Genomic DNA, 20975 nt, shown 5'->3' with positions numbered 1-20975 from the left:
CAACAACACCTTCGCCGCTGCCATGGAATCGTGGCGTCAGCGTTGTGAAAAATGTGTACGTCTGCAGGGCGATTACGTCGAGAAGTAACGCCAGTTTCATCGATTTCGGGTGAGTAGTTAATTAGAAAAAAAATCGGAGGCCTTAGAACTTGAATGCACCTCGTATGGTGACGAGATACTGGGACCTCATGTGCGGTTGTTGCGATGTACTGTGCGCCCATATTTTGTGTTGTTAGACGATAATCCTCGACCTCATACAGGACCCACGGTTGATGTTTTCTTTGAATTGGAAAATTATGCACGCTTGGCGTGGCCTACTCCATCTCCCGATTAGAAAACCGTGTCTGGGATGCACTAGGGAGACAGACTGCATCACACATCAGAATCCGTCAGTCACAGTGCAAGATTTTCCAGCAGCGCTCCATGGGCGTTACTGCGTCAACAGAAGATTGGTGACGTCATACATAGTATGCCCCGTCGTTTGTCAGGCCTGTATTGGTGCCATAGGTCGTCACATCCCACACTGAGCGCATTTACCAGTTGTCACAATGTGTTTGCAAATCCGTCAAATTGGAAAAAGCGAAAAACATTTTTTGCTACCATTACGCATGTTGCAGTTGTTTACGTCCTGTATTCTTCATATCGTTTCTACTTTACTGTCGCCTTTTCTACATCTACGTCTACATGTATACTCCGCAAGCCACCCAACGGTGTGTGGCGGAGGGCACTTTACGAGCCACTGTCATTACCTCCCTTTTCTGTTCCAGTCGCGTATGGTTCGCGGGAAGAAAGACTGCAGGAAATCCTCCGTGCTCGCTCGAATCTCTCTAATTTTACATTCGTGATCTCCTCGGGAGGTATAAGTAGGGGGAAGCAATATATTCGATACCTCATCCAGAAACGCACCCTCTCGAAACCTGGACAGCAAGCTACACCGCGATGCAGAGCGCCTCTCTTGCAGAGTCTGCCACTTGAGTTTGCTAAACATTTCCGTAACGCTATCACGCTTACCAAATAACCCTGTGACGAAACGCGCCGCTCTTCTTTGGATCTTCTCTATCTCGTCTGTCAACCCGACCTGGTACGGATCCCACACATGAGCAATACTCAAGTATAGGTCGAACGAGCGTTTTGTAAGCCACCTCCTTTGTCGATGGGCTACATTTTCTAAGGACTCTCCCAATGAATCTCAACCTGGTACCCACCTTACCAACAATTAATTTTATATGATTATTACACTTCGAATCGTTCCGCACGCATATTCCCAGATATTTTACAGAAGTAACTGCTACCAGTGTTTGTTCCGCTATCATATAATCATACAATGAAGGATCCTTCTTTCTATGTATTCGCAATACATTACATTTGTCTATGTTAAGGGAAAGTTGCCACTCCCTGCGCCAAGTGCCTATCCGCTGCAGATCTTACTGCATTTCGCTACAATTTTCTAATGCTGCAACCTCTCTGTATAGTACAGCATCATCCGCGAAATGCCGCATGGAACTTCCGACACTATCTACTAGGTCATTTATATATATATTGTGAAAATCAATGGTCCCATAACACTCCCCTCTGGCCAGAGGTTACTTTAACGTCTGTAGACGTCTCTCCATTGAGAACAACATGCTGTGTTCTGTTTGCTAAAAACTCTTCAAACAGAACACAGCATGTTGTTCTCAATGGAGAGACGTCTACAGACGTTCGATACTGTTTTCTGGCAAAACAATTGCAACCTTGCAAAATTTCGGTTTCTTGCTATCATTTTGGAACCACTATGTGTTATAACATCTATGAATAAATTCCATGGTAATAGAGAGATCTTTAGAGTGTAAAAAATATAGAGGAAAGTAGAAATTACAATGTATATCACACATATATCTGACGACATAGAGTGCAAGAGATGCGTCAAATTAGACAGAAGACTAACAACCTCGAACGGAACGATCTATTGATGCGTAATCAGCATGGTTTCAGAAAACATCGTTCTTGTGCAACGCAGCTAGCTCTTTATTCGCACGAAGTAATGGCCGCTATCGACAGGGGATCTCAGGTTGATTCCGTATTTCTGGATTTCCGGAAAGCTTTTGACACAATTCCTCACAAGTGACTTCTACTCAAGCTGCGGGCCTATGGGGTATCGTCTCAGTTGTGCGACTGGATTCGTGATTTCCTGTCAAGAAGATCGCAGTTCGTAGTAGTAGACGGCAAATCATCGAGTAAAACTGAAGTGATATCAGGTGTTCCCCAGGGAAGCGTCCTGGGACCTCTGCTGTTCCTAATCTATATGTATGACCTGGGTGACAATCTGAGCAGTTCTCTTAGGTTGTTCGCAGATGATGCTGTAATTTACCGTCTAGTAAGGTCATCCGAAGACCAGTATCAGTTGCAAAGCGATTTAGAAAAGATTGCTATATGGTGTGGCAGGTGGCAGCTGACGCTAAATAACGAAAAGTGTGAGGTGATTCACATGAGTTCCAAAAGAAATCCGTTGGAATTCGATTACTCGATAAATAGTACAATTCTCAAAGCTGTCAATTCAACTAAGTATTTTGGTGTTAAAATCACGTTTCATTGGCAGGACACTTAGAAGATGCAACAAGTCCACTAAAGAGACCGCTTACACTACACTCGTTCGTCCTCTGTTAGAATATTGCTGCGCGGTGTGGGATCCTTACCAGGTGGGATTGACGGAGGACATCGAAAGGGTGCAAAAAAGGGCAGCTCGTTTTGTATTGTCATGTTATAGGGGAGAGAGTGTGGCAGATATGATACGCGAGTTGGGATGGAAGTCATTAAAGCAAAGACGTTTTTCGTCGCGGCGAGATCTATTTACGAAATTTCAGTCACCAACTTTCTCTTCCGAATGCGAAAATATTTTGTTGAGCCCAACCTACATGGGTAGGAACGATCATCAAAATAAAATAAGGGAAATCAGAGCTCGAACAGAAAGGTTTAGGTGTTCGTTTTTCCCGCGCGCTGTTCGGGAGTGGAATGGTAGAGAGATAGTGTGATTGTGGTTAGATGAACCCTCTGCCAAGCACTTAAATGTGAATTGCAGAGTAGTCATCTAGATGTAGATGTAGATGTAGAAAAAAAGTCGGTTCGTGACAAAGGGCAGTCTACCAACACAAACGTGCCAGTGGATAGTAGTGAAGGAATGTGAGTGTTTTCGAGCACGCTTTCGACCTGATGACAAAGCTTGTACAGTTGTTAAAGAGCCCGGCTGTAAAGCAGATTGGCTGAGGCCAATAAATAAGCAAAACGAACGGCTCGGTCTGATCAGCTGACCGGTACTTGTGTACTCTTCCACCATCTGGTGATCGACGACCGTGCGACCTCGGCCGGGGCTTAACAGACAGCAGCGGCAATTGGCCACCGCTGCGTCTGCCACTCTTGATTGGCGCCGCCGTGCAGGACGCGGGGACAGGACGTCTATAAATAGCTCCTCCCTCCCCGCGCGCTCTGTCTGTCGCCTCCGTGCCCCTACATAACCTCTCAATCGACGCTCCAGAGCAGCGGGATGGCTACTTGTTAGATCTGGCGTCAGAGCCGGCAGCCTCCACGCCATTGGTCGGTGTCGTCCGGCGGGAAGCGGTCTTTAGCCAATGGCGTGCCCAAGAGCTAATTGCCTTGTTGCAGGCCGTTTATCTCCAACTGCACAACACAACACTTTCATTCTCGTGTGCGACACGGGCCGACTGCTCTGCAGTTTGGCCCACCATACTGGTTCAGCAGTGCGTCTACATCTACATATACATCTACATCCATACTCCGCAAGCTACCTGACGGTGTGTGGCGGAGGGTACTTTGAGTACCTCTATCGGTTCTCCCGTCTATTCCAGTTGTTCGTGGAAAGAAAGATTGTCGGTATGCCTCCGAGTGGGCTCTAATCTCTCTGATTTTATCCTAATGGTCTCTTCGCGAGATGTACGTAGGAGGGAGCAATATACTGCTTGACTCCTCGGTGAAGGTATCTTCTCTAAACTTCAACAAAAGCCCTTACCGAGCTACTGAGCGTCTCTCTTGCAGAGTCATCCACTGGAGTTTATCTATCATCTCCGTAACGCTTTCGCGGTTACTAAATGATCCTGTAACGAAGCGCGCTGCTCTGTTGGATCTACTCTATCTCTTCTATCAATCCTATCTGGAACGGATCCCACACTGGTGAGCAGTATTCAAGCAGTGGGCAAACAAATGTACTTTAACCTACTTCCTTTGTTTTCGGATTGGATTTCCTTAGGATTCTTCCAATGAATCTCAGTCTGGCATCTGCTTTACCGACGATTAATTTTATATGGTTATTCCATTTTAAACCACTGCTAATGCCTACTGCCAGATAATTTATGGAATTAACTGCTTCCAGTTTCTGTCCTGTTATATTATAGCTAAATGATAAAGGATCTTTCTTTATACGTATTCGCAGCACATTACACTTGCCTACATTGAGATTCAATTACCATTTCCTGCACCATACGTCTATTCGTTGCAGATCCTCCTGCATTTCAGTACAATTTTCCATTGTTACAACTTCTCGATATACTACAGCATCATCCGCAAAAAGCCTCAGTGAACTTCCGATGCCATCCACAAGGTCATTTATGTATATTGTGAATAGCAACGGTCCTACGACACTCCCCTGCAGCACACCTGAAATCACTCTTACTTCGGAAGACTTCTCTCCATTGAGAATGACACGCTGCGTCCTGTCACAACCGACAGCTGTTCCCGCAATGAACTTTTACTCCGCAGCGACGCGTGCTTTTATCTGAAAGTTACTGCCAGAATAAACCAGTGTCCTGCACTGGTACTCTTGACTTCCCAAAGAAAAAGCGCTGCTGACTGAGCTCTCCAAACATGATCTGCCCACACACCTAATGTATGCAGGAGAGCATCTGTGAAGTTTTCGAGGTAGGAGAAGTGGTACTGGCTGGAGCGAAACTATAAGGACTTGTCAGAGAACACAATATATACAGATATTTCTACACCTCCTACATAAAAATAAGACATGCTGCAGCAATCCTCAGTGAGTGTCTTCTGGGGAAATTCAGCCACCAGCACAAAGATCTTTAGGATGCAGAAAAGTGCAATCAGAGCTACCTGCAACCTAAGAAAACTGGAAACATGTACACCACATTTCATCCAGATAAAAATAATGAACCTACCGAGCCTTTACAAATATGAGTGTATTCTGTTCGCAAATGAGTATCTTTTAAACCAAACTGGACATCTTCAACAAAATAAGTATATACACAATCACTGTACCAAAAAGTGTATCACAGATAGCAGTTCAGCTATATAACAGCCTACCCAGTGATTTAAAATCGCAGCAACATAAAATAAAATAAAATTTTTAAAACATAGTCTTAAGTCATTTCTAGTGGAAAAATGTTTTTACTCTGTAAAAGAATTTTTAAATTACAAAAAATATCCTTGTAAACAATGATTATGTAATAATGGTTAAATTCAAATTGCTATATTTGTGACTTGTAATTTATGATTGTTATCTGTAATTAATTTTGTCATGCTCTCTCTCTCTCTCTGTGCGTGTGTGTGTGTGTGTGTGGGGGGGGGGTGGGGGGGGGGGGGCTCTGAGCACTATGGGACTTAACATCTAAGGTCATCAGTCCCCTAGAACTTAGAACTACTTAACTAACCTAAGGACATCACACACATCCATGCCCGAGGCAGTCGCGCAGTTCCGGACTGAAGCGCCGAGAACCGCTCGGCAACTGCGGCCGGCCTGTGTGTGTGTGTGTGTGTGTGTGTGTGTGTGTGTGTGCGTGTGTGTGTGTGTTTCTTCTCCTTTCGCAATTTTGACTTGTCATATATTCAATGTACTATTTAAGTATGTAATGAATCAAATGGACCAATCAATAAATGAATGAATGAATGAACAGTCCACTGCTAAACAACGTATGAGTGTCAAAAATTCTCACATGAATTCATCACCAGTTTGGAGAAATGTCCAGGAAAGCATTTTACCCACAAATGTTAGAGCTATGCGGCTGGATGTCAATACTGAGACCTACCCAACTGTTGCTAAGAAACATAGTATTAGATTGACCGCCCCTCAGTATCATTCAGAGTCAGGGCACAAGGGAGTTAAAGACCTTAGCTGCCGGTGTGTGTTGATTTATGTCAATGAAGCAAGGCCGTAATTAGTGGTGGACTGGAATCTGAACCCGGGTCTCCTGCTTACTACACAGTTGGAGTGACCACTATGCCATCTGGATACAATGATTACCACATCTGCACAGATTACCTAAGCATGCCTCTTATCTCACCAGAATTCTTAACTTATCCACACACAGCTGATGTAGTGACCCTGTTGATTAGCCTCATTACTCGCAGCATCTCGCCAATTCCCAAAAGAGTTTGAACTTGGTGTGCATCCGCACTGAGGGGGTGGCTGGCTATAATCGCCTTAATTATTTATGTGGTCCCTGAGCTTTTGCATGGCCAATGATCCCTTCAGTGAAGTTGCACACCAAGATCAAAATCTTACGAGGTGCATTCAAGTTCTAAGGCCTCCGATATTTTTCTAATTAACTATTCACCCGAAATCGATGAAACTGGTGTTACTTCTCGACGTAATCGCCCTGCAGACGTACACATTTTTCACAACGCTGACGCCATCATTCCATGGCAGCGGCGAAGGCTTCTTTAGGAGTCTGTTTTGACCACTGGAAAATCGCTGAGGCAATAGCAGCACCACTGGTGAATGTGCTTCCATGGAGAGTGTCTTTCATTGTTGGAAAAAGTCAAAAGTCACTAGGAGCCAGGTCAGGTGAGTAGGGAGCATGACGAATCACTTCAAAGTTGTTATCACGAAGAAACTGTTGCGTAACGTTAGCTCGATGTGCGGGTGCGTTGTCTTGGTGGAACAGCACACGCGCAGCCCTTCCCGGACGTTTTTGTTGCAGTGCAGGAAGGAATTTGTTCTTCAAAACATTTTCGTAGGATGCACCTGTTACCGTAGTGCCCTTTGGAACGCAATGGGTAAGGATTACGCCCTCGCTGTCCCAGAAGACGGACACCATCATTTTTTCAGCACTGGCGGTTACCCGAAATTTTTTTGGTGGCGGTGAATCTGTGTGCTTCCATCGAGCGCTGACTGGCGCTTTGTTTCTGGACTGACAAATGGCATCCACGTCTCATCCATTGTCACAACCGACGAAAAGAATGTCCCATTCATGCTGTCGTTGTGCGTCAACATTGGTTGGCAACATGCCACACGGCCAGCCATGTGGTCGTCCGTCAGCATTCGTGGCACTCACCTGAATGACACTTTTCGCATTTTCAGGTCGTCATGCAGGATTGTGTGCACAGAACCCACAGAAATGCCAACTCTGGAGGCGATCTGTTCAACAGTCATTCGCCGATCCCCCAAAACAATTCTCTCCACTTTCTCGATCATGTCGTCAGACCGGCTTGTACGAGCCCGAGGTTGTTTCGGTTTGTTGTCACACGATGTTCTGCCTTCATTAAACTGTCGCACCCAAGAACGCACTTTCGACACATCCATAAGTCCATCACCACATGTCTCCTTCAATTGTCGATGAATTTCAATTGGTTTCACACCACGCAAATTCAGAAAACGAATGATTGCACGCTGTTCAAGTAAGGAAAACGTCGCCATTTTAAGTATTTAAAACAGTTCTCATTCTCGCCGCTGGCGGACAAATTCCATCTGCCATACGGTTCTGCCATCTGTGGGACGTATTGACAATGAACGCGGCCTCATTTTAAAACAATGCGCATGTTTCCAGTCCAGAGAAAAAAAATCGGAGGCCTTGGAACATGAATGCACCTCGTACATGAAGTAACTTGACTGCTGAGGAATTGTTCCAATAATTGCTCGTCTTTTTTTTCCTGTGATGTCTGTCTATTTGGCATGAGATATAACTGTCAGTATTGTAAGACAAATTGTGTCAGGTGTTTGTACAATTTCACTGCATATTTTTGATTTTGTTCAGCTTTGAAGGAATAGCAGATACTCTTAACTAATCTGTTGTACCCACATCCTGGATGATGGTTAACAACAAAACTGGTAGGTGACGAGTGGGACTAATAAACAGCTGATAGCTAAATTGCGTAGAATGCAGAGAATCAGGGAGATTCCGCGAGTAATGAGGCTATGGAGCACAGGCGCAACATCACTGGAGTGTGTTGTAAGTTGTGTGCTATGGTAGCTGGGCAGGTGTGAACACCACTGTGTCCAGATGGAACATCTGCCTCTGAGGCATGCTGCGGCTCGTGTTGCTGCTGTTTGTAGGTTTCCATCCTCTGTTGGAGACCAGACGATATCTATTAGCCGACATGGTTGTGACTGTTTGTCTTCTTCTCATGTGATGACTAACTGAAAACCTCAGCTGCCGACAGGTGTTGTTGATATACCTCGATGTGGACAGCTGAAAATGTGTGCCCTGACCGCAACTCCAACCCGGGATCTCCTGCTTACATAGCGCTCTATCCATCTGAGTCACCGAGGACACAGATGAATAGCGCGACTGCAGAGACTTATCCCTTGCACACTATATGCAGGCGAGACAGTGTAGAATTGTGGACAGTTGGGAATGTGAGTCTCACGGGAAGCGTGCAAGGGAGAAGTCCCTGCAGTCGCACTATTGATATGTGTCCTCCAAATGGCTCAGACGACCAGATCAAGGCTACATGCGATCCACATGGTCGACTCACCCACGTGCACGAGCTGCGGCATTCACGACAACGATGAGACACCGTCTTAGCTGTGGCGAGTCTACGGCAGTGTGGCACTTAGTGAGGCAAATGTCAGCATACTTCCTTCGGGTAACGCCGCATCATATCGACCCCAAGACTATCCTATTCCCGGATGAGATGTATTACCCACGCACTAAAACTAATGCTATGACGTGGCTTCGTGGACATGCAGTGCATTATTTGTTTCAAGACGGCACTAAGGACACTTTAGACTTTTGGAACTGTTTGCAGGAACGACATTGCAAGATCCTCCGTAACCCAAAGTATCGACAATATTTTTCCAATTTTTTGTGGAGTGCGTTCCACGACCCTCCACGTAGCTGGAACATCACGGGTAAGAGAAGCTAAGATTACAAGCTGATGATAGAACACTACACGGTACTACGTGGGATCTACTTTCATCATTACGAGAAGTCATACCTGGATGATACAGCAGATGGAGAGGTTCGTTGTGAACCCTCACACTCTGTAGCAGTATTTGCCCCATTTCCTCTTTTTGTCCCCGGTGCGAAAAGGTCTTCGCAGTTTTTGTTTTCCCATCCAGTGTAAGATGTAGCACTGGTTAATGATGGTAAGGATTCCACCCTTCAGTTTTGTTTCATGGTTTCCTTCGCCCAGCACTTTGCTCTCTTTCTTTATGCCTTTTTCTACAACTATTAGCATGGTTTTAGTTATGTGCGTCCCCAACTCGACCCAACGAGTGCACTTACTAGTTTTCAGTTCCTTACTGTTAAAAAAATAAAAAAAATTTTAAAAAATTAAAATTAAAAAAAAATTAAAATTAAATAAATGAATAAAAAAAAAGCAAGGAGCCCTCGCTTCGAATCCTGGTGCTGTTACAAATTTTAATTTGTTGCTATGGTCTACATCTTCAGCACGTTAATTAAATGATAAGGAAAATTAGTCATTCTGCAGAACTGAAAGAACTGCTAATATAACGAAATGAAAAATTCTTTTCTTCTGAAACCCTTTATGTCTCTCTCATTATCTACAAATGAAATTTATGCTTCTTTATAAACGCATGAATTCCGAATATTTGTCTAAATACTGTCACTTCGATTTATAAAGAAGCTGAAGTTCTTGTTTCTTAGTATGAAAAAATTAAGAAAATATATTAAAAAAAAGATGGTAGAAAAAAAACAAAAAAAAAGATGGATAGAGCGTCTGCCGTGTAAGCAGGAGATCCTGGGTTCGAGTCCCGGTCGGGGCACACATTTTCAGCTGTCCACATTGAGGTACGAGGTGCATTCTAGTTATAAGGCTTCCGATTTTTTTACTAAAGACTGAAAAGAGATAGAAACATGCGCATTGTTTTAAAATGAGGCCGCGTTCATTGTCAATACGTCCCACAGATGGCAGCACCGTATGGCAGATGGAATTTTACCGCCAGCGGCGAGAATTTAAATACTTAAAATGGCGACGTTTTCCTTACTTGAACAACGTGCAATCATTCGTTTTCTGAATTTACGTGGTGTGAAACCAATTGAAATTCATCGACAGTTGAAGGAGACATGTGGTGATGGAGTTATGGATGTGCAGAAAGTGCGTTCGTGGGTGCGACAGTTTAATGAAGGCAGAACATAGTGTGACAACAAACCGAAACAACCTCGGGCTCGCACAAACCGTTCTGACGACATGATCGAGAAAGAATTGTTTTGGGGGATCGCCGAATGACTGTTGAACAGATCGCCCCCCGAGCTGGCATTTCTGTGGGTTCTGTGCACACAGTCATGCATGACGACCTGAAATGCGAAAAGTGTCATCCAGGTGGGTGCCACGAATGCTGACGGACGACCACATGGCTGCCCGTGTGGCATGTTGCCGAGCAATGTTGACGCGCAACGACGGTATGAATGGGACTTTCTTTTCGTCGGTTGTGACAATGGATGAGACGTGGATGCCATTTTTCAATCCAGAAACAAAGCGCCAGTCATCTCAATGGAAGCACACGGATTCACCGCCACCAAAAAAATTTCGGGTAACCGCCAGTGCTGAAAAAATGATGGTGTCCATGTTCTGGGACAACGAGGGCGTAATCCTTACCCATTGCGTTTCAAAGGGCACTACGGTAACAGGTGCATCCTACGAAAATGTTTTGAAGAACAAATTCCTTCCTGCACTGCAACAAAAACGTCCGGGAAGGACTGCGCGTGTGCTGTTTCACCAAGACAACGCACCCGCACATAGAGCTAACGTTACGCAACAGTTTCTTCGTGATAACAACTTTGAAGTGATTCGTCATGCTCCCTACTCACCTGACCTGGCTCCTAGTGACTTTTAGCTTTTTCCAACAATGAAAGACACTCTCCGTGGCCGCACATTTACTAGCCGTGGTGCTATTGCCTCAGCGACTTTCCAGTGGTCAAAACAGACTCCTAAAGAAGCCTTCGCCGCTGCCATGGAATCATGGCGTCAGCGTTGTGAAAAATGTGTACGTCTACAGTTCGTTTACGTCGAGAAGTAACGCCAGTTTCATCGATTTCGGGTGAGTAGTTAATTAGAAAAAAAAACGGAGGCCTTAGAACTTGAATGCACCTCGTATAGCAACAACACCTGTCGGCAGCTGAGTTTTTCAGTTAGTCATCATTTATTCCAGGGAAAAGCTGCACGGTCATCAACAGTAACTGTTCTTTCGAGAGCAAGCTATTGTCTTCGTATATATTCTTCTCATGTGACTGGCACTACTTTGTTTCGCAAGCGTTGCCTGTCCGCTAGTGGCAGCAGCGGCGGTTATCGATTTGTAGTAACTGTGGCCCTATCTTTGGGGCGACGTGGTTATTCTTCCGGGTCGTGTCAGTGTGGAGTTCAGTTGAGGACTGAAGAGGAGCCAGGTCTGCACAATGCGTGACCATGCCGGGACTGCTGGGGGCACGCATGGACTACCGGATCGAAGGAGCACGACCTCGTCGTAAGCCGGATCCTGCAAGCTTTAAGTTGAGTGCATTTGGATTCAAGCACAGAAACCTCCACCATTGTGACATCTCGCGATGCTCCAGTGAATTGGGTTCGTGTTGCTGCATGTAGTATTGTCGAGGCGAAGAGCAGTGAGTGGAGTGCATGGGGAAGGCGGATCTGATTAGCTTTCCTAGACCTCTAATTACTGTTTATTGAGTTCAGTTTGTTACTATTTGTTAAGTCAACCAGCGGTATTTTTCCTGCCTTGTGGTCGCTAACGCCCCAGTTACCTGCCCTGGGGTTAGTGTATGTAACGGCAGTGTACGTTTCCTCGCCTTGTCGCTACTGTCTGGTGAGGTGTGTAGTTTTGACAGCTTTGTTGATTGTAAGTTGGTTGGCGATTCTTCTAATCTGGTGGTAGTGATTCCTTTCTCGGCCTGGGCGTTCTAAGCACAGCATTCTGCGGACGGAGTCCAGACCGCCGGTTCCGGCTTTGCCTTTTTTTTACATCTTTGCATTTGGTTTATTACACGTCAGGAAGCCTCAGCAAAATTATCATTAGTCGTTCGTTAGACTGCCACCAGTCTGAGTTACCATCTTGTGAAGTGGCTGCCTATTTCATTGCTCGCGAAAGTGGTTTTTGCTGGACCTACTCAGAGGTCGATTCCCGGTGCACCGTCTGTGAGTGGCCCTTGTGTTTTATTATTGTATTTGCTGTTTCATTGCATGTTTCTAAATTTTTTTATATACTTCACATTCTTCGCGCTATAGCAGGTTTAAATGGTTTTGGTAACAAATTTTCCATTATTTTGTCTCACCCGTTTGGTCATCAGTTGCCTGTCTTTTTAAATTAACCTTTGCTATTGCATTGCTGCATTACAGTATGTTTGATAAATGTTTTTATAGTTGCTGTTCTTGGCGTTGAAGGCCTTTAGCCGTGACTGTGGTGACCTGCCTTAAAATTCTAATTGGGTTCACATTGGCTTGTTTTTAAAACATTATTTCAAAAAATGGTTCAAACGGCTCTGAGCACTATGGGACTTAACATCTATGGTTATCAGTCCCCTAGAACTTCGAAACTACTTAAACCTAACTAACCTAAGAACATCACACAACACCCAGCCATCACGAGGCAGAGAAAATCCCTGACCCCGCCGGGAATCGAACCCGGGAACCCGGGCGTGGGAAGCGAGAACGCTACCGCACGACCACGAGATGCGGGTTAAAACATAATTTGCTGTTTCTATATTTTATGCTCATTTGGTAAACTGTAACGCACTAAAAGCACTATTAATTATACAGTTGTTTATTCTTTCATTAATAACGTGTGATATCCTTACGGTAAATGATGACAGCCAAAACAGTTGCATTTACCGTGAAGAATTTCAACAGTTGCTGTTTCAGTCATGTTTAAAATCTTGTGATCTCTTTATTTATTGCTGAGTCTGGAATTATCATTTTAAAACAAATGTGTGTAATTGCAGAAGGGAACCAATAGTAACTGATTACGGCCCCGTCCAATACTGTAACCGAATCCTGCCTTCTCTTGGCTACCAGGTTTCAGCCTCGTAAGCAGGAGACACGGGATCGAGTCACGGTATGACACAAATTTTCAACTTGCGCCATTGATCTAAATCAACGCCCACTGCAACTAATGTGTATAATTCCTTTGTGTCTTGATTCATAGTAGCTGCAGGGTCGGAAGTTGTTTCTTCTTTTATACGTGACTCAAAAAACAGACACCACATGTATACAGGGTGTCCCAGCTATCTTGTCCACCCAAAATATCTCTGAAAAAATAACAGCTATTGGAAAACGACTTTCACCGGTATCAATGTAGGGCTGGGGCCCATGAATGTGCATATTTGGAAACATTCTAAAACGAAAGCATATGTGTTTTTTAACACAAACTTATGTTTTTTTTAAATGGACCTCCTATATTTTTTCTTCAGCAATCCATAGCATGACAAAGCACATACACAATGGCGTTAATTGCATCGCAATATTCCCATTACATCCCGAGATATTGAGACGCGAAGTTGACGCTTGAAACACCCGACATGCGCTGCTAGCGCACGTCCTGAGGCTCAGGCGTGAACCCCATGCTGCCCGTAATTGCGATGTGATTGACATGTGTAATCACACCTCCGTACTTACCAAGAGGGACACTTACTTGTCAATCACATCGCGATTGCGGGCAGCATGGGGTTCACGCCTGAGCCTCAGGACGTGCGCTAGCAGCGCATGTCGGGTGTTTCAAGCGTCAACTTCGCGTCTCAATATCTCGGGATGTAATGGGAATATTGCGATGCAATCAACGCCATTGGGTATGTGCTTTGTCATGTTATGGATTGCTGAAGAAAAAATATAGGAGGTCCATTTAAAAAAACATAAGTTTTTGTTAAAAAAACACATATGCTTTCGTTTTAGAATGTTTCCAAATATGTACATTCATGGGCCCCAGCCCTACATTGATACCGGTGAAAGTCGTTTTCCAATAGCTGTTATTGTTCCAGAGATATTTTGGGTGGACAAGATAGCTGGGACACCCTGTATACGAAGTGTGTGGTGTTGATGCGAGTATGGCACACATATATCTACCTAATAAAACGGTTACCATCTAAATTCGATGAGAAAAAGAACTGTCATAAACATAATACACGTCTACCAAGTATTGCAACTAGTTTGTAAATTTTCTATAACGCCAAAGGCAATGCCTTTACCTGGCTCTTTGGACACTTGCCATTTTTTTCTCGACAAACGCAAGGATACTGATATACAGGAATTCATTGAATAATTGTCTCTGTAACATCGGGGTCTTAAACCTCATCTGGGAGCCACATGTGGACTGTGTACACATACATATGCGAGTCTTTCTTTAGACAGATTAAGGCCAGAAAATGACGATGACACTTATGCGTTCAAGTCAGTAATACAATCATCTGTTGCACCAAAGGAATTGGTAATATGATATTAACTAAAGTGACCATCCGTCCCATTTTTTTTCGGGACAGTCCCGATTTTTGTGTGTCTGTCCCGAATTTTTTCAAAGGTAATTCGGGACACCTGTTTGTCCCGAAATTAGCAATCATGACCCAATTTGTCCCAAATTAGACATTCATTTCACTTGTATCGGTATATTTTATTATTAGCCTAGAACAAAAAGTTGTTGGACTGTGTGCTGATAACACTAATTGCAATTTGGAGGTGCTGAAACAAAATGTGAGAATAATGTTTTTACTAAAGTACAAGTGGAACTCGGTCATAGACTGATAGGGGTTGGTTGTGCTGCTCGTATACTGCATAATACTGTTCGAGCAGCTACTGATATTTTGCCTGTAGATATAGAAATCGTAGTTTCCAAAATATTTCTGTATTTCAGATCATACACTGCAGCTTTGTTGAAACAGATTTTGCATTGCTTTTGGGTTATGCTCAAACAAGATGTTAGCACTGTTGCCTGCTGTTGAGCGAGTCATCAAAATGTTTAAACCATTAAAATCATACTTCCAATCTGAAAATAAGTGTCCATTGTTACTTCAAAACGTCTTTCAAAACCCTTTGTCTGAAGTATGGATATACTTTGTTCACAGTCAGACTTCATCATTTCATGAAGCAGTCAAAAAAGTTGAAGGACAGACAGTCACTATATTTGAAGTGGCTGATTGTATTAGTAAGTTGAAAACTACATTGCAGTCCAAAATTGAAGACCAGTTCCTTCGCTCAAGAGTTAAGACAATTCTTGAAACTCTTGAAACAGAGGCAGGTCAGCTTCCCGCAGAGGTAAAGAGTTTTTAGGTGCTGTATTATTTTTCTATGAAATTGATCTATCCTACTTAAAAAAGTTGACTGAAAAAAGTTTCCAGAACTTGGACTGCTACAATTGGATTACCTTGAATCAAATACATGAATGGGATGGCATTGAAAGAACTTCTTCTCTAGTTAGCGAAACTGTGCCATATGTTCCGTTTGCAGAAAATGTAATGTATGATGAGTATGTCAGTGTCAAACAGTTTGTAACCACTGAGAAAGTCATTGAGTGGACTTCTAACAACACTGTTCCAGGTCAAAGATGGGTTGACATGATTTCTCATTTCAGCCAGAATCATGTGCCATTCTCAAATGTACTCAAGCTAGTGGAGTTTCTTTTCTGCCTTCCTGGCAGTAATGCTGCTACTGAAAGGATATTTTCCCACATGAACAATGTATGAACAAGTGACAAAACACAGTTGGCTGTAGAAACCATGAAAGCAATGTTAGTAAGTAGAATAAATTATGATAAAACTTGTGTCGAGTTTTTTCATATGTTGTTGAAAAATACAGACTTGATAAAGAAAATTCACAGCACTGATAAATACAGTTGCCCTGATCTCACACATTCATATTAGAAGGTATTAATAAAATGTAAATGTGGTTTTCTCTGTCACAAATTTAATTGATATTTTGTATTTATTACATTTAATTGAAACCTTCTTCTCATATTGTAAATAAATGTAGCCTATTTTGCAAAATTTTTTATGTGTCCCGGGTTTAGTTCAAAATGGCTCTGAGCACTATGGGAGTTAACTTCTGAGGTCATCAGTCCCCCTGAACTTAGAACTACTTAAACCTAACTAACCTAAGGACATCACACACACCCATGCCCGAGGCAGCTTTCGAACCAGCGACCGTAGCGTTCGCGCGGTTCCACACTGTAGCGCCTAGAACCGCTCGGCCACCACGGCCGGCTTCCGGATCTGGGCCTAGGAAATATGTTAAAGTCCCGAATTTGAGTCTAGAAAATATGGTCATCTTATATTAACTCACAAAATAAAGTACATAAAATGCAGACTGTTCTGATTCAGCTACAGAGCCTAGGCATATGTCTGTACTGTATTACCATTCGTGTTAGTTTTAAGTGCAAGAGGACAAAGTGATTTGCTTCGAATCACATGTCTGATTTATGCATAGAGTTTAATTAAGAATAAGTGGACAAATAATTTTCATGTCCAAAAGTTGTACAAGCATTCATATGGTTAAGATAAATAGCACATGTCTCCTTCTTGTAGTACATGTCAGTTTCTTATTTTAGGAAAAAACTTAAGGGGGGTAGGACTTCAAATGTGCCGACTTGGAGCAGGAGAGGCATCACAGGACATTTTAATTTCCAGTGTCTATTCTTTTACAAATAAATTCATAAAACTCTGTGAGAATGACCAGGAAGGATTCAGGATTCACACTCATTGCAGTGGAAGTTCGAAAACATAGCAAAATATTTTTTTTTACGTGTGAAATTTCATTCTTTCACTTACTAATGGCTGCATTTGTTGCTATAGGTACACTTTTCTTCATAAGTTAGAGAGATTCTTCGATGAATTTTGCACAGCATACTTACCATACTTACAGGTGTATGAAACTCTAGAATTTATTTAATTTATGAAAGAAACGAATGATCTGTTGTATTTTAAACTTCATGTTTAGAAAAAACACAAATTTTATAGTTAATTACCTCAATTTTTACCACAGTTTTTAATAGAGTTGGAAAATTCTAGAGTTTCATTCACCTTTAAGTATGGTTTATATGCTATGCAAAATTCTTCGAACCATCTCTCTTACTTATGAAGAAAAGTGTACCTATAGCAACAAATGCTGCCATTAGTAAGTGAAAAAAAGATGTAATTTCACATGTAAAAAAAAATTACTTCGTTATGTTTTCGAACTTCCACTGCTATGAGTGTGAATTCTGAATCCTTCCCGTTCATGCTGACAAAGTCATATGAATTTACTTGTAAAAGTATAGACAGTGGAAATTAAAATGTCATGTGGTGCCTCTCCTGCTCCAAGTCGGCCCGTTTGACGTCCTACCCCCCTTAAGTTTTTTCCTAAAATAAGAAACTGACATGAACTGTTCCAACTCTGTTGATTAATTTCTGTAATTTACACGTAAAACTAGTTCTGTCAATATACTAGTGTAGAGGCACAAACAAAATTTTTTTGCAAGAAGACCTTAAAAACGGTTTATGTCGTGAAAGTTTCTGGTAGGATAAAACTGTGGCAAAGGTCCCAGTTTCGAGTCCCAGCCCACATACAATTTTAATACGTCACAGTACACTCCCCGCAGAGTGAAAATTCACTCTGGAAATAATCCCCCATGCTACGGCAGTCACGTCCTTCCTCCATAACCGCTAGTCCCGTGAGTGGAAGGCTGCAGATGTGCTGGCGGAAGCAAAGCTAAGAGGGCGGGTCGTGAGCTGCGCGCCGGTAACCAGCTCGTCTTTGGCCGTCGTGGCGTGCGCAGCGGAGCGGTTGACTGTGGAGTGTCTTTCGCGCTGCAAGAATGCGTCCGCTGAACGCTGGGTACCGTGTCTTCCTCGAAGAGACAAGCCTCGGAATTTAGTTTCCTGTGGAACACCGAAAGGATACCCCTTTGCTATCCGTAAATGGACGATTAATATTGTACAGTTTCTTGATGTGGAAGTGTTAGATATTCAGACTGAGAGTACTGTGAATAACGTATACGCTAACTTCATAAATAGAGACGTTGTGAAAGCCGCCAGAATGACTATGTTGAGAAATAAATATGTGAACGCGAAGAATAAATATGTATAATGTTTACAATACTTATTTTATTTTAAAATCTTTAACAGTTTTCGGATAAAAATTCGAAGGCACTACTTTTCTGAGGGTGGCAAGGGTAAAATACAGGGAGCGAAAGGCTGTTTACAATTTTCACAGAAAGCAGATGTCACTTACAAGAGTCGAGGGACATGATAGAGAAGCAGTGGTTGGGAAGGGAGTGAGACAGGGTTGTAGCCTATCCCCGATGTTATTCAATCTGTATATTGAGCAAGCAGTGAAAGAAACAAAAGAAAAATTCGGAGTAGCTATTAAGATCCATTGAGAAGAAATAAAAACTTTGACATTCGCCGATGACATTGTAAATCTGTCAGAGACAGCAAAGGACTTGGAAGAGCAGTTGAACGGAATGGACAGTGTCTTGAAAGGAGGGTATAAGATGAACATCAACAAAAGCAAAACGAGGATAATGGAATGTAGTCGAATTAAGTCGGGTGATGCTGAGGGAATTAGATTAGGAAATGAGAGACTTAAAGTAGTAAAGAAGTTTTGTTATTTGGGGAGCAAAATAACTGACGATGGACGAAGTACAGAGGATATAAAATGTAGACTGGCAATGGCAAGGAAAGCGTTTCTGAAGAAGAAAAATTTGTTAACATCGAGTATAGATTTAAGTGACAGGAAGTCGTTTCTGAAAGTATTTTATGGAGTGTAGCCATGTATGGAAGTGAAACATGGACGATAAATAGTTTAGACAAGAAGAGAATAGAAGCTTTCGAAATGTGGTGCTACAGAAGAATGCTGAAGATTAGATGGGTAGATCACATAACTGATGAGGAGGTATTGAGTAGGATTGGGGAGAAGAGGAGTTTGTGGCACAACGTGACTAGATGAAGGGATCGGTTGGTAGGACATGTTCTGAGGCATCAAGGGATCACCAATTTAGTATTGAAGGGCAGCGTGGAGGGTAAAAATCGTAGAGGGAGACCAAGAGATGAATACACTAAGCAGATTCAGAAGGATGTAGGTTGCAGTAAGTACTGGGAGAAGAAGAATCTTGTGCAGGATAGAGCAGCATGGAGAGCTGCATCAAACCAGTCTCAGGACTGAAGACCACAACAACAACAACCTTTCAGAACAGCCTCATAAAATATGGAACAGTGGCTTCCCATAGTGTTCCAAAAGGCTTCCATCAGGTTCAGATGAGCTGAGCTTGCTGGCCAAGGCGTCAAGACATCGTTTGTTCATTGTCATGCTCTTTAAACCACGGTAGGGCGATTGTAACGTCGTGACATGGACAGTTATCCTGTTGGAAGATCGTCATATAGTCCACATCTATCTTAGGTCAATACAAGGCGGGGCGAATAAACGTAGCTCAGATAAGAGAATGTATTTGGACGTGAATTTGTGGCAGCATTAACAGAAGAGAAAAGGATCTTCAGTTACTTCCAATAGGCCCGCCCGGCTAGCCGCGCGGTCTAACGAGCTGCTTCCCGAACAGGAAGGCGTGCCGGTCTCCGGTGTGAATCCACCTGGCGGATTAGTGTCGAGGTCCGGTGTGCCGGCCAGCCTGTGGTTTTCCATCTGCCTCGGCGAATGCGGGCTGGTTCCCCTTATTCCGCCGCAGTTACACTATGCCGTCGGTTGCTGCAGAAACACTGTCTCCACGTACGTGTACATCATAATTACTCTACCACGCAAACATATGGGTTATACTCGTCTGGTGTGGTCTGGGGAGAAAGGGGGGGGGGGGGCGGTCCACTGGGGGCCGAACTGCACAATATCCCTGAGTTCGGTGTGGGGCGGCAGTGGGGTGGGTGAACTGCTTTGGCCTGTTGTGGGGTTGTGAACCACTGACGACTACGGTGGGATGGAGTCTCTCCATCGCTTCTAGGTCCCCAGTTTAATACACAATACTTCAAATAGGATGGAGCAACTGCCCAGCCAGGCGGCTGTTCCTTGGGACAAAAAAATGTTCAAATGTGTGTGAAATCTTATGGGACTTAACTGCTAAGGTCACCAGTCCCTAAGCTTACACACTACTTAACCTAAATTATCCTAAGGATAAACACGTATATCCATGCCCGACGGAGGACTCGAACCTTCACCAGGACCAGCCGCACAGTCCATGAGTGCAGCGCCACAGACCGCTCGGCTAATCCCGCGCGGCTGGAACACATTTAGACAATCTTCACTCCTGACAGAGAGCAGAGGTCAGTGTGGTTATGGCCATAGCTGATCACACAGGTCACCTGATCTGTCAGTGTGCGATTAATTTGTGTGGGGAGACAGTCTATGGTGTATCACAACAACCCTCACATTCTTCAAGAGCCGCAGCAGAAGATTTCGGATGAGTTTGCAGCAATTACAGGAGTCCAGCTTCGATCCACCTTCAGCAACTTGCTGGCCGGGGCCCAAATGCGCCAACCTATCCTATAGTCAGGTGAGTACCGTATTTTCTTCCCTAGCCTGTGTTTCTTTATACCCTGGCACTCTGTTCTCCAGGCCAATTTTATTGCTCGACGCAGTACAACAGGTCTGACGACAGTCCAATTGAAGGTCCATGGTGTGGTCCTTATTTTGGACAACAGTTTGTGTGAATGACGCGGAATTTGAACAGGAATATCTACTTGCTGCAACGAGGGATAAAGCGATTCATCTCATCAAGCAAAATGTTTCCATTCTAACCTCGATGGTCCCGTACCGATTCCAATCGATCTCGTTGGGTCAACTAGGGAACAAATCCTGTGCATTTCCCAGTTTGCGGCCCGTATTTTTGGTTGAAT

This window comes from Schistocerca cancellata, chromosome 10, assembly GCF_023864275.1.
Source record: "Schistocerca cancellata isolate TAMUIC-IGC-003103 chromosome 10, iqSchCanc2.1, whole genome shotgun sequence".
Taxonomy (NCBI): Eukaryota; Metazoa; Arthropoda; class Insecta; order Orthoptera; family Acrididae; genus Schistocerca; species Schistocerca cancellata.
This window is presented reverse-complemented; position numbering follows the sequence as displayed.